Raw genomic sequence first — 14647 nt, 5'->3', positions numbered from 1 at the left:
CTTTCCAATTATTAGTCTGAATTTAAAATACAGATGATTAAATTGGGGCTATTTCTGGACAAAACATGAAACTGAGATGTGGGATTCTTCAGTGGATATTGTGCATTACTCCTACAATACACACAAAAAAGGAAGAAATGCTTCAAGTAAACCCGTATTGTTCTTATAGAATAAAGAGGTGTTTTGTTACCTCAGTTTTGTTTCACATTCACCAATGTTTCCAGCCATCACTGTTTTACAATGTATGCTTGCTCCTTTCCTATACAATATATTAACTCTTGTTTGCATTTCCTTCAGAATAAATAAATACCTTGGCTAATGTATTTCCATCTTTGAATATTCCAGTCCGAGTAGCTCTCAAAGCATTCATCTACATTACCTCTTAAAAATGTGCTATGGGTTTGTTTCAAGGTCTGTTATGAATCCAACTCAAAAGGGAAAATCTAGCAGCATGAGCATATTCATTTTAATAAAAATGAAATTCACAGAACAAAGGAAGACTACAATATATACCTGAATACTTTTTCTCATTGATTAATTATTCAACAGTAACATTCTGTGGAAGAAGTATTTCTCATTCAGTAATTTTGAATTCAGTTCTACTGTGATAAACATGTGGCAAATGTGAGGAAGCACTGAATATTACTTTTTAAATATTGCTGTAACTTGGTATAAGTGTAATTTAAATAGTACATGAAAATAAATGGCATTTTCAGGTGTTATATGACATTGTTCCTATAAAATTCCAGTCAGTCATAAATCACTGCATTTGAATCAAATACTTAAGTGCACTGATGCATTTCTAACAAATAACTCATTGTAGTCTTAAAAGAAAACCCTATTGGCACGCAAAATTTCATAATCAGAGACTCTCAGCTGCTCACCTTAAATTAAAACTTGAATGAAGGGCAAAGTGAAGAAATCAACAGTATTTTGGGTTATATTTTAACCCAAGTCACTTCTAATTCTAATCAAAATTAGGTATTTGTTTCTTAAGTCTAAACTGCAGGCAATTCCTATGATAATTGAGCCTATTTAATTTCATTTAATAAATATTTAGTTGACTCAAAATGTGCACAAATCATTGAATAGATTGAGAGATGAGTAAGATCAATCTCTGTAGTCAAGAAGCTGAAAAATCTAAAAAAATAGGATAAGTCATGTACGTAATAGTCAGATCATACTATAAATTTTTGAATTTAAGATATTGGAAGATAACAGTTATATAGAAAGCAATATTCACTCACTAGGTGAGTAAGAAAGGATATGAGGAGCAGCTGGAATAGGACCAAGCTGAACAGGGGAAGGAAGTTATCCAGTAATTCTAGAGAAAAGAACAGTCCTATTGCAGGATAGTGCAGTGAACTGAAAAGAATTACCTGAAAAATGAAAGTGGAAGAAAAAATATAGCAAAAGAGTCTTGCTTCCTAAAATGAGGAACTTGTGTTCACTTATGGAAGCAGCCACTAGACACCATCAAAATATCCTAAGAAGAGAAACATGAAATGTGTTAGTGTATTTCTGCTGCTATGACAAAATAACTGTGACTAGGTAGTTAAAAACAACAGAAATTTATTTTCTCATAGTTCTTGATGCTGGGAAATCTCAGATCAAGGCACCCACAGTTTGGTTGTATGATAAGCATTGCACTCTGCTTTCAAAATGATGAATTCCTTCAAGGAGAGGAGCACTGTGGCTTCACATGGCAGAAGCCAGAAGCTCAGTAGAGCTCAATACTGTATGAAGCTTTTTATATGGTCCTTAATCCTTTTCATGAAGGGAGGAACCCTTATCTCTTAAAGGTACCACATCTTAATACCACCATATTGGCCATTAAGTTTGAACAGCTGAATTTAGAGGAGGCACATTTAGACCTAGCATGGAATGAATGTTTTGTTAATGAAAGATTAACAAAATGTTCACCAGGCTGATTGGAATGAGAGGAAAGGAGATGGAAGATAGAAACAAGATTGATTTAAAGGTTAATGAAATAATCCATGTGAAAAGCACACAAACTATGGCAACAGTTATGAAAATGGAGACTGGGGGATGGATATGGACACTTAATAAAGGTTAAAAATATAAGACCTGGCTATAGATTTCATATGAAAAGAAAGCTAAAGAAAATACAAAACTGGCTCTATTATTTTGAAAAATGGGTATGTTATAATACCATTGACCAAAACAAAGAAACCCAAACTATACATTACCCTCAGAAATGAGAGGATGACTTTGAGCTAGATAATCTGAGTTTGGAATGCAATGCACCGTGATTGATAAGTTTGAGAGTAATTATCTAGGCTGAATCAACGTTCAAATGTGGAAATCATCTTCCTCCAGGTGACAGCTATAATACTGGGATAGATGGGGCAGCATAAACACATTATAAGAAACTGAAAGATGGAAATCTTTGAATGTGATTAGGAAAAGAGCAGGAAAGAGGACTAGTGAATGAGTAACAGGATACAGGATAGCTGGGAAAAAAAGAATCATGTATGTGTTAACAAATGTTATTATTGAAAGATATATCATCATTTGATTTTTGAAAATTTATGTTTCTGGGTGGTAAGGCTAAACATCTAGGGATATTTATAGATGTAAAATTTCCTCAAATTATCATATATGTTAAATGCAATGTGAATCAAAAAATCAGCAGGATGTTTTAGCAATTATAAAATTATTATAGAGTTTATAAATGTAGCCAAAAAATAATCCCTTAAAAACTGAATGCAGAAAAAGTTAAGGATGAGGATCAAGATGGCAGATAGCTGAGGTACCCTGAGACTCTGAGCTCCATGATTTCAGAAAAATATATCAGATTTGTGATAGAAAGGATTGGGTAACCCTGCTTTTTTTTTTTTTTTTTTTGCCAACTAAGATACCACCAAAACATAGGGTGCACATAATGTTCAACAATCAACTCAAAATAGCTTTATATAGCACATAACAGCTAGGGAAGCTCCAGTGCTGGGATTGAAAAGCAGTTTTTTACCTTTTTTTGGTTCTTTTCTCCTGTTTTGGAAAACCAAAAATGCAATGCAGAGAACTGCAGAACGAGTCCTGCAAGCATCTGGGATGTCCTAGACCCACCATAATACATGGACACAGAACCTCAAACTCCTGCCTGCCAGTGCCATGGTGGAGCTAAGCTGATTCCACCCGAGTGTATCTGCAACCCCACTAGGTGAGCGTGACACATCATCTGCTCTAGAAGGAAGCACATAGTCCAGTGCTGATGGTGGGCACATTGCAAACCCCTGAACAAAGGGAATATTTCAACTCTGCCTGATGGGAGTGAGGCAAAATGCTGAGCTGACTCAGCCTGTGTGGAGGCAGGGCTACCCAGCTGCAGTCTGGTAGAAACAACACATTGGATCACCTTGGAGAAACTAGTAGTGAGCTGAAAAGCAATGGACCAAAAAGCTCAATTCTACTTCCCAGGCTTTCCCTGTGGGCAGAAGAGACTGGTGACTACTCACAAACTAGCTACTGGCAGGACCACCCACCTGCACCATATGGCCCATTCCACCAAGGAAAGCCTGGGCTTAAACACCCTGAACTGAGTCCCCCACAAAGCTGTCTGATAGTGAGGAGTGACATCCATGGCCACGTAGCCCAGTATACCAATCTCAACGAGGGACAGAGACCCTGAGAAAGCCCTTGTTAAAACTGTCAGCATATGGCTTTGAAATCAGAGGAAAGCATCCAGAACATTCATTAACTAATTGTATTTAGTATTTTTATTTTATTTATTTTTATTTTTTCATTTTTTTCAGTTTGCTGTTACCTATCTCCCTTTCCATTCTGTCCAAATATCAATTCACTTAGCCCTCTTTGGTCCACTTCCCTTTCTCTCCCCAAAGTTTTTTCTTCTCTTTTCTTCATTTCTCTCATCCTTTCTTTTCTTTTCCTTCCTCTCCTCCCCATACCTTTCCCCTCATTGCCCCTACCTCCTTTATACTCACCATTGACTGAATAGTCTTCTACCAACATTACACATTACCCCCATCCTTCTTATCCCTCTGCAATCCCTGACAATAGCATGCTCCCCTCAACACTGAACTACACTTTTACACACAATAAGGCTTTATTGCCCTATAGCTCCACACCCCACACTTGTTCTCCTCTTCACCACATCTGTCCTCACTGCCCCCTCTTCTAGTGACATATTTTTAATTACCTAAGTATCTATCTCTATCCAAATAACTGTTATCTCCCCAATCCCACTGTTGATAGATAATACTGCCAAGAGGTTTCTTACATATTATGTAAGTAACTGGTTTGGCATTGAATTTATGAATTTGTTATTGCTAAATTGCATGTCCAGGTCAGGGAACAGAGATATTACAACAACTTAGCTAATAACTTAGCTAGTCAAAGCATAGAAATTAAGTCAAGGGAAAGCTAACAGGTGATTAAAATTCCCAACCAACTAATCAACCATACATGAGCAAGGCACAAAATAGAAACATGGGGAGCAGCAAAAGAATGGAGGGGAATACAACTCCTCTAAAGACTCACAAGAACATAATAGAGGATTTGGTGGAAAGTGAAGGGATGAATCCCCAGTTGCTGACCTCAGAAGAATGATAAGAATGTTCAGTGAGCTTAAAGAGGAGTTTAAAAAGAACATGCAAAATTAACTCAATGAATATCAAGAGAACATGCATAAAAAACTTGAGAAGACAGAAAAACAAGTAAATAAACTCAGAGAGGATTTCAACAAACTCCAAAATGAAATGAAGGAGATTATAAAAAAAGAGATATATGAAATAAAGAAGACAGCACAAAATATGAAAGAGGAGTTTAAGAAAGAAATGGAAAGTCTTAGAAAAAAAGAATCAAACAGAAATCCTGGAAATACAAAATACAGTTGAAAGCTACTCCCACAGACTGGAACAAGTGGAAGGCAGAATTTCAGGGCTTGAAGACAAAAAATAGATATTAAAGAGAAAACAGAAGAATTCTTAGACAAAAGACTCCAGAGCTGTGAACGGAATACACAAGAACTCTGTGATTCCATCAAAAGACCAAACTTGCAAATCATGGGCACCAAAGAAGAGGTGCAAGCCAAAGGTATATGCAATATATTTAATAAAATAACACCAGAAAATTACCCAAATCTTGAGAAAGAGATACCCATTCAGGTACAGGAAGTCTCCAGGACACCAAACATAGACATGACCAAAACAGAACCTCTCCATGACATACAGTGTTAAAACAACTAGTAAAGAGAACAAAGATAGAATTTTGAAAGCTGTAAAAGAGAAAAATCAAATAAAGTATAAAGGTAAACCCATCAAATGGGCATGGAATGAGGTATTTTGCACACTGAAGGAAAATAATTTCAGTCCTAGGGTATTCTACCCAGCAAAGCTGTCATTTAAAATTGAAGGAGGAATAAAAATCTTCCATGATAAACAGAAACTAAAACAATACATGAACATTAAAGAACCACTATAAAAGATTCTTAACAGAATCCTACACACAAATGAAAACAAACATGGACATGAAAGGGTAGAAATTATTAAATATCAAGGGAAGAACAGACAAGAAGTCAGAGAGTAGCATAGAATTAATTGCACACAAACACAAATCCTTAGACAGCAAAAACAACCAAACAGCAGGAATCACCACATACCTCTCAATAGTAACAGTGAATGTTAATAGCCTCAATTCCCAGAAAATCTGTTGTTTACAAGAAACCCACCTTAGAGTCAGAAACAAACATTCCCTTAGTGTGAAAGGATGGAGGATGATTTACCAAGCTAATGGCCCCTGAAAACAGGCAGGAGCAACAATACTTATATCAGATAAAGTAGACTTCAAATTTGTCAGAAGCGTCAAAGAAGGTCACTTCAAAATATACATCAAGAGGAAACAACAATTGTTAACTTATATGCACCCAATGTCAGTAACCAACTTCATTAAGCATACACTACTAGACTTAAAACCACAGGTGGTGGCAGGAGATTTCAATATTCCTCTACCATCAATAGATAGGTCATTCAAACAAAAATATCAGCAAAGAAACTCTAGAATTGAATGACACTTACAGATCTAATAGACCTGATAAATTTCTACAGAATATTTTACCCTGCAATAGCACAATATACATTCTTCTCAATAGCCCATGGAACTTTCTCTAAAATAGAGCATATTTTAGATCACAAACCAAGTCCTAACAAATTTAAGAAAATTGAAATAACCCCTGCATACTGACTGACCAGAACACAATAAAACTAGAATTCAATAACAAAAGAAACAGCAGAAAATTCTCAAACTGGAGGCTGAACAACACATTGCTCCATAATCAGTGGGTCATTGAAGAAATAAGGGAGGAAATCAAAAAGTTCCTGAAATCTAATGAGAATGAAAGTACAACCTAGCAGAATCTATGGAACACAGCAAAGCTGGTCTTATGAGGAAAGTTTATATCCATGAGTGTATACATTAAAAAAAACAGAAAGATCTCAAACAAATAACCTAATGTTACATTTCAAATTCCTAGAAAAACAAGAACAAGCTAAATCCAAAACTACCAGGTGAGAAATAATAAAAATAAGGACTGAAATAACCCAAATAGAGACCAAAAAAAAAAAAAAAACCACCATACAAAGAATCAATGAAGCAAAAAGCAGGTGCTTTTTTAACTTTGAAAAGATAAACAAGATCCACAAACCACTGGCAAATCTGACTAAAATGAGGAGGGAAAAGAAAAAAATTAATAAAATTAGAAATTAAAAAGGGGAAATGATGACAAACACCAAAGAAATTCAGGAAATTATCAGGGACTACTTTTGAAAATCTATATTCAAATAAATTGGAAAATCTAGAAGAAATGGACAAATTTCTAGGTACATATGACCATCTAAAGTTGAACAAAGAGTGTCTATTTTGATCTTGGTTGTAGATCTGTAACACACAATGAAATTGAAGCAGTAATAAAGTCTCTCTCAAGAAAGAAAAGTCCAGGACTTGACTGATTCACTGTTGAATTCTATCAGACCTTTAAAGAAAAACTAACATCAACACCCTCAAACTTTTCCATGAAATAGAAAGGGAAAAAAACATTGCCAAATTCATTTTATGAAGCCAAAATTATAGTCATCCCTAAACTGGATAAGAACACAACAAAAAAACAGAATTACTGGCCAATCTCTTCAATGAATGTAGATGCCAAAATCCTCAATAAAATATTGGCAAACCAAAGCAGCAGTATATCAAAAATATCATATCCCAAGATCAAGTCAGTTTCATCCCATGGGTGCAGGGATGGTTGAACATATGCAAATTATTAAAGGTATTAGAGCATATCAACAGAAGCAAAGACAAAAACTACTTGATCATCTCAATAGATGCAGAAAAAGCCTTCAATAAAATTCAAAACTGTTTCATGCTAAAAGCTCTGAAATTAGGAATAGAAAGAATATACCTCTACATAATAAAGGTTTTATATATATAACAAGCCTATAGCCAACATCATACTAGCTGGGGAATACCTGAAACCATTTCCTTAAAAGTCAGGAATAAGACAAGGGTGTCCATTCTCTCTACTCTTATTCAACATAGTCTTAGAATTCCTAACCAGAGCAATAAAACAGGAAGAAGAAATAAAAGGAATACAAATTGGAAAGGAGTTGTCCAACTATCCCTATTTGCAGACAACATGATCTTATACCTAAAAGACCCAAAAAAACTCCACCACAAAACTTTTAGACACCATAAAGAGCTTCAGCAAATTAGCAGGATACAAAATCAATTTACAAAAATCAGTAGACTTTCCATACACAAACAATGAACAGATTGAGAAAGAACATAGGAAAATAATTCCATTTATAATAGTCTCAAAAAAAAATACCTAGGAATAAACAAAGGATGTGAAAGAGCTCTATAAGAAAAACTATAAACCACTGAAGAAAGAAATAAAACTACAGAAGATGGAAAAGTCTCCCATGCTCAAGGAAAAGTAGAATCAACATAGAGAAAAAGTCTATATTACTAAAAGCAAACTACATGTTTAATGCAATTCCCATCAAAATTCCAATGACATTTGTCACACAGATTGAAAAATCAAAGCTAAAGTTCATTTGGAAGCACAAAAGCCCTCAAATAGCCAAGACAATACTGAACAAAAAGAGCAATGCTGAGTTATCACAATTCCTGACTTCAAACTCTACTATAGAGCCATAGCAATAAAACAAGCATGGTACTGGCACAAAAACAGATATGAAGGTCAGTGGAACAGAATAGAAGACACAGATGAGTCCATGTGGTTATGCCCACTTTTGATAAGGGCGACAAAAATATATGATGGATAAAAGACAGCCTCTTCAAAAATGTTCCTGGGAAAACTGGATATCTGCATGCAGAAAACTAAAGCTAGATCCACATCTGTTACCCTGTACAAGTAACAACTCAAAGTGGATTAAGGACCTTAATACAAGATCTGAAACTTTGAAGCTAGTGCAGGAAAGAGCAGGGAATACCCTGGAATTAATAGGCATAAGCATTCCTTCCTTAGTAAAACTCAAATGGCTCAGCAACTAAGAGAAAGGATTGCCAAATGGGACTAAATGAAATTAAAAAGCTTCTGCACAACAAAAGAAATGGTTTCTAAATTGAAGAGACCACCCACAGAATGGGAGAAAATCTTTGTCAGCTATACATCTGACAAAGGATTGTCAGATATACAATTTAGCTCAAAAAACTAAATTCCCCCAAATTCAATGACCCAATAAAGAAATGGGCCAAAGAACTGACCAGAGCATTTTCAAAGGAAGAAGTCCAAATGGCTAAAAAACACATGAAGAAATTCTCAACATCCTGGTTATAAAAGCAATACAAATCAAAATCACTTTAAGAGTTTACCTAACTCCTATTAGAATGGCTACCATCAATAACACAAACAACGACAAATGCTGATGAGGATGCAGGGTAAAAGGAATCGTCATAGACTATGGGTGGGAATGTAAATTAGTACAACCACTATGGAAAACAGTACGCAGTCTCCTCAAAAAGCTAAAAATAGAACTTCCATGTGATCCAGCAATTTAACACATAGGGATATATCTGAAGGAATGTACATTTAGATACAACAAAGGCACCTGCACACCCATGTTTATTGCAGCACTATTCACAATAGTTAAGCTATAAAAACAGCCAAGATGCCCCACTACTGATGAATGGATTAAGAAAATGTGGTATTTATGCACAATGGAATACTACTCAGCCATGAAGAAGAATGAAATCTTATCATTTGTAGATAAATGGATGGAACTAGAGAACATCTTACGTGAAGTTAGTCGGGCTCAGAAGGCCAAAAGTCGCATGTTCTCTCATATGTAGAGTATAGAACTAATACAAATACAGCAATATTATGAAAAACAGGTCATGCTAAGGGAAGGTCACATACAAAGGGAGGGGTAAAAGAAGGAAATTAAGAAAGTGAATGTGGTTGATTTACTCTCTGTACAAGGATGAATATAGAATTTTTTAAAGCAGTTGAAACCACCATAAGAAAGGGTCTATGGTAGAAAAAAGAAAAATAGAAGAGATGAACCAAATCAGGCTATAATGCATATATACATGGAAGTGCCATAAGGAAACTCCCTAAACCAAAATGTCACTTGATTTTCTTTTATAAAATTGAAGAACAGGAGAGAAAAACAGGTCCTGTCTGGGTGGTATCAGTGGGTGGGGGGAGGAGGTGGGGAAAGGGTGTAGGAGGGTGAATATGGTGCAAATACTGTGTCCACATGTATATAAATGGAAAAATGAGACCTGTTAAAACTATTCCAGGAATGGGGGGATAAAGGAGAATGGTGGAGGAGGTGAATTCATGTATGATATATTTGATATATTGTAAGAACTTTTGTAAATGCCACAATGTGCCGCCACCTAGCACAACAAGAAAAACAAAACTAGAAAAAAAAAAAGCCCAATGCTGAGTGACTTTAAAGACAAAGATTGAATGCTTTCAATGCAGTGAAAATATAAATTTCTTTAAGAAATGCAGTAAGAAAAATGGATTATGACAGAGAAAATACTTTAGTGTACATGATGAACAAAGTATAAATGTCCCTTTTACATAAAACATTCTTACAAATCAACAATGAAAATAATACCTTTTTTGTGGCATGGTTCTGAGAATCAAACCCAGTACCTGAAGTGTGCTAGACAAGAACTGGTCCATTGAGCTATACCCTAGTCCCACTGAAAATTGTATGTTAATAGAAATATGACAAAGTACATGAATAACTAATGAGAAAATTTCACATAAAAATATAGACATAAGCAATTACATTTATTCAATATCTTTAGTAGTAGAAAAAATAAAAATAGAAATGAGTTGAAGTTTGAAACTTAGGAAATAAGAAAGATGCTAAAAAGGAAACTGATTATATAATGATGGACAAATGGCCATGTTGAATTTTGAAAGTTTTAAGTTTTCACAATGGATAATCACTAAAGTCAGTCATTGTCCCCAGTACAGCAATTTTATTGTGACTCTTGAAATGGGTGCTAATGGAGAGTGTGAACCAAATCAGGGTGCAAAACATGTCCATATGGAAATGCCACAATGAAACCCCCTGTGTAACTATCATATACAAATAAAAATGTTTTTAAAAGAAGAAATGTGTGCTTAATCAATTTACAGAAAAAACTGCATTTTATGTCTACATAAGACCAGAAGTTACTCTAAAAATCATAAATCTATTAATCAATTTTAAGTGGTTCATTATGAAAAATCTAACCAAGGCCACAGAGTTTGTTTATGTGAAGGCATTCTGAATATATCTAATTTAAAAAAATGTACCCCCCAAAATTCCATCAACATCCAAGGTGAAATATAGAATGTAAATAGTCGCAGAGTGGTTGTTTTGGGTTCTATTCTCTGGATCTGAAAGTTCAGCTACCTCTATGTTAAAAAACACCATCCTACTCTTTAAGACCTAACTATCACCTTAAGGAAGCTTTCCTGCCTGACCTCTGTTTAACTCTCTCCCCCTACCCTTAGTAAAATGAAAGCATCTTCCCAGGCTCTTATTTATGCCTCCTTTACAGTATATTATAGATAATACACTCACTGTAATTATTGTAATTTGAACACTTTTTCCCCTACTGGATAGACAGTCTTGAAGATAAGTCATTTAAAAAATTTCCCTGATTCTTAGATGCATATGCAAGAAGAGAAATAGAAGACATAGAAGACATCCTGCAGAAAGAGTGAGAAAGAAAGAGGTGTGTGTGTGTGTGTGTGTGTGTGCATGAACACACACACATCACACACACGTCACACATATCACACATTCACGTGACATAAAAAAACAGGAGGTAGAAATAAACACAAACCTGGACATTATGACTAAATTTATTACCTAACCCTTACCAATTCCTTTAAGTGTCTAATCAAGGTGCATAATTTAAGTCAAATCATTCATTTCAGGGCTCCATTTTTCCTGCTTGATTATCTTCATAGGTTGAATTATGTTGAAAATTGCTAGATACCTCTTGGCTTCATATAGCATGCAGCTGAAACAATGAATTTACAGTAGTATAGTGTCTTACTTCTGCAAGTAATGTCGCCCCTCAGAAAGCTGGTGAACCAAAGGGTGGTTTGGGAAAGTCTGTTTTTTGAGTTTGGAACAATTGTAGTTTTTCTTTAAAGATGTGCTTAATAAGTACAATAAATGAACATTTTGGAAAGGAAAGAACCTGAGCTCTGATTCTAGAGATAAATAATGGGAAGAAGTGTGGAAAAAGGAACTGATCAAGAGAAAAAGAATGTACAATAATTCAACATTTACTGGATGCTTTCATAAACTTACTAAATGAGACTAAACTCTGGGGATATGATTGTGAATCACATGTTTTCCTGTCACTTAAAAAGACCGGAGTGTAGGGGAGGAGTTGGTGTAAGTTGGGGTAAGTTGACTTCAAAGACAAGGCCTAACCATGCACTTCCTCCAGTGAGGCCCCACTTGCAAGTAGCCCATTCATCTTTGAACTCATCAGTAAATTAATCCATTGATGAAGTTAGTACACTTATGATCCAATCGCCTTTCAATAGTGCCACCAGCTGGGAGTGAGCCTTCAACACACATCCAAATCATAAAAAGCACTTTTCATCAGAAAAAGTTAAAGTGCAATTGACATTTTTTTAGTACCAAGTCAATTTCTCTTTAGAGCTAGATAAGGTTTTTAAGATTTATATACTTTTCATGTACATGAGTTTCCTTATAGGTAAGCTAAGGATCTGATATCAACACTAGACTAGAAAATCTCTAACCCACATGGATTTGGTGAAGATTCAATGAAATAATAGGTGTAAAGAGCTTGCAATGGTGCTTGGCCTATAATAAGGCCTCAATACATCAATAGCCATTACTATTGTATGACATGTATCTTCCAATAAGAAGCCCTGATTATATATGAAAATCCGACAGGAGTTAGTGGAACTTGAGCTACAATCCAGACATCCATGGAGTTTCTCAAATTATTTCTAAACATCAGTTTTGAACTCTTTGGTTCCCCTGTACTAATACTCCAGATTAGGGCTCCTACTTTTCAAGGGAGATAGAACAGGTTCTCAAATAAAGAAAAAGTTAAGAGTTCTCTTTGTTATTTTTCTGCATGTTTTTTCCTTCCATCTGGTCCAACTATCATTTATGTCACATTTAAAAGTGAGAATGGGGCATTGCATATTTAGTTATATTTCTCTAAAATGAAGATGCAGCTTATATTTGGTTGGTATGTTTCTTTAACAATAAAAGCAGTTACCTCTTTTTTCCTATGTTCAATAGTAAATATTTAAACTTCCCAAACAAACAGTATTTGAAAATAAGCAATTTTTTAGAAAGCTTTAAATGGCTCCTAAAACATGATTTAGAATTCCTCTAGTTAACAGCCACATACTACATAATGGTGTTGCAAAGAGATCTCTCACCAGAGGGCTTTTGTTTGGCTATAATCCTTTTGGGAATTCTAGCATGAGCAATCTGAATACCTACCTTACCATCTGTCTTACATTCAAAGGAGGGTTCAGGAAAGTTGGCAGCAAAGGAAACATAACATCTACAGAATATCTGAACAGTCATCTTTTCCTTTCTGTGATTTAGCAGCGTACAACACTCCCATGGGTAATTGGGTATTTATTAATTATCCCAAGTAAATTGAGAAGCATATTAGTTTTGAATAAAAGGATGACTCCTTTATATTTGGAGTCAGATAGATGTTTCTGACTCTAAAAATTACCTAATATAAACCACTTTTCCACAATATCCTGAGAGGTAGGTACTAAATTACTTCAGGAATGCTTGTAACTTTGTAAGTCAGCTTTGCCTCCATCTTTTAAAAGCCCTGGGGTTAGAGAACTCATCTTTTTATTCAGCCAACTTTCTATATAGTTTGTACCCTTTGATCTTATTTTTGCCCTATGGAATTATACAGGCTAAGTCTGATCCCCTTTTTACACAACAATATCATGAATTTGCCAGACACACACATCTTTCTTCCTTTAGTTTAAATAGCTATAATTCCTCAGGAGAAAATGTTGGAATTCAAAACTTCATACTCAGGAAGGCATTGTTTCTTTTAGCAAGTGATGCTATTCATAAATAAAGCAAAAGTTCAGAAAATACATCATGTATGTGCCATTCTAGAAAATATCCTGCAAATATTTAGGTAGCCTAAATAGGTAGACAATTTAGTCTAAAAAAATGGGAATATATGTTATAAAATCATTTGTGATAAATATCATAACTACTTACTAATAAGGTTAAATATAAAATAGTTGAAGATGTGTTTACAAAACTAAATGTACATGGCAAATTGTTCTTTAAAAATTTTCAGAAAATGATATTTTTGGAACTCAACATAAAATGCATATTTACAAAAGAAAGGATAGGGAAAGTAAAAAATATGCAAAATTCTTCCTCTTATATACAGTATAATTAAAAGACTTCATTTAGCTCTCATTTTATTACAAATTTTTAAAGAAAATATTCAAAAAGAAGTTCAAAGATTATATATATCTTCAAATATATTGGAAACCATGCAAATAATCTTGGGTTGTAACAATAATACACATTTTTTTTTCAATTTAAAAAACAAGTCTATGATAACTTGAGGACAAAGGAAGATAATCTAATATGTTGTTTATAAGGAAATCACCATAAATAAGATACAACGAACAACAAGAATTTGAAAAAACAAAGAAGAAAAGAAGGCAGAGGAAAATACCAGGAATAGTAGTGTTAATTTTAGACATAGAAAATAATAGTAAACACAAAAGGGAAATTATATCTGCAATGGCATATCATTCACAGGCCTTAGAAGTAAATAACTTAACACCAAAATTTGCTCAACAAAGCTGTGATGAGCCCAATGACAATGAAACAGAAATACATTAGTAGGAAAATGTAGAATATTTTACTCAGTATTTTATAGGCCCAGAAGACAGAAATGAGTTAATAGAAATTTCAGTAAGATTAATGAAAAAACAATTGAACATTGCACCACTCTAATAGGTAGTTCACCCTTTGTTCTTGTTTCCACTGTCTTAACAAAAACTAATAATAGAGTTACTGTAAAATAGAAATAATTTGATTTACTTTTAAAAAGGAACACCTGTACAAACAAAGGC

The 14647-nt window shown here is 34.5% G+C and overlaps 1 protein-coding gene across 40 annotated transcripts in view; it reads right to left on the bottom strand.

Annotated features, from left to right (window-relative positions):
* The window catches only part of Lingo2 (leucine rich repeat and Ig domain containing 2), a 1208229-nt gene that overhangs the window by 294087 nt on the left and 899495 nt on the right, over positions 1-14647 (bottom strand). Inside the window, exon 12 of one of the 40 annotated variants that reach the window (XR_012440405.1) lies at positions 1380-1486. The exons of the other annotated variants lie outside the window; for them this stretch is intronic. The gene's annotated coding sequence lies outside the window, so the exon portion shown is untranslated. The remainder of the gene's footprint in view (positions 1-1379; positions 1487-14647) is intronic. 40 annotated transcript variants of the gene reach the window in all.

The sequence above is a fragment of the Castor canadensis genome, chromosome 13 (genome assembly GCF_047511655.1).
Source record: "Castor canadensis chromosome 13, mCasCan1.hap1v2, whole genome shotgun sequence".
NCBI lineage: Eukaryota > Metazoa > Chordata > Mammalia > Rodentia > Castoridae > Castor > Castor canadensis.
This window is presented reverse-complemented; position numbering and strand designations above follow the sequence as displayed.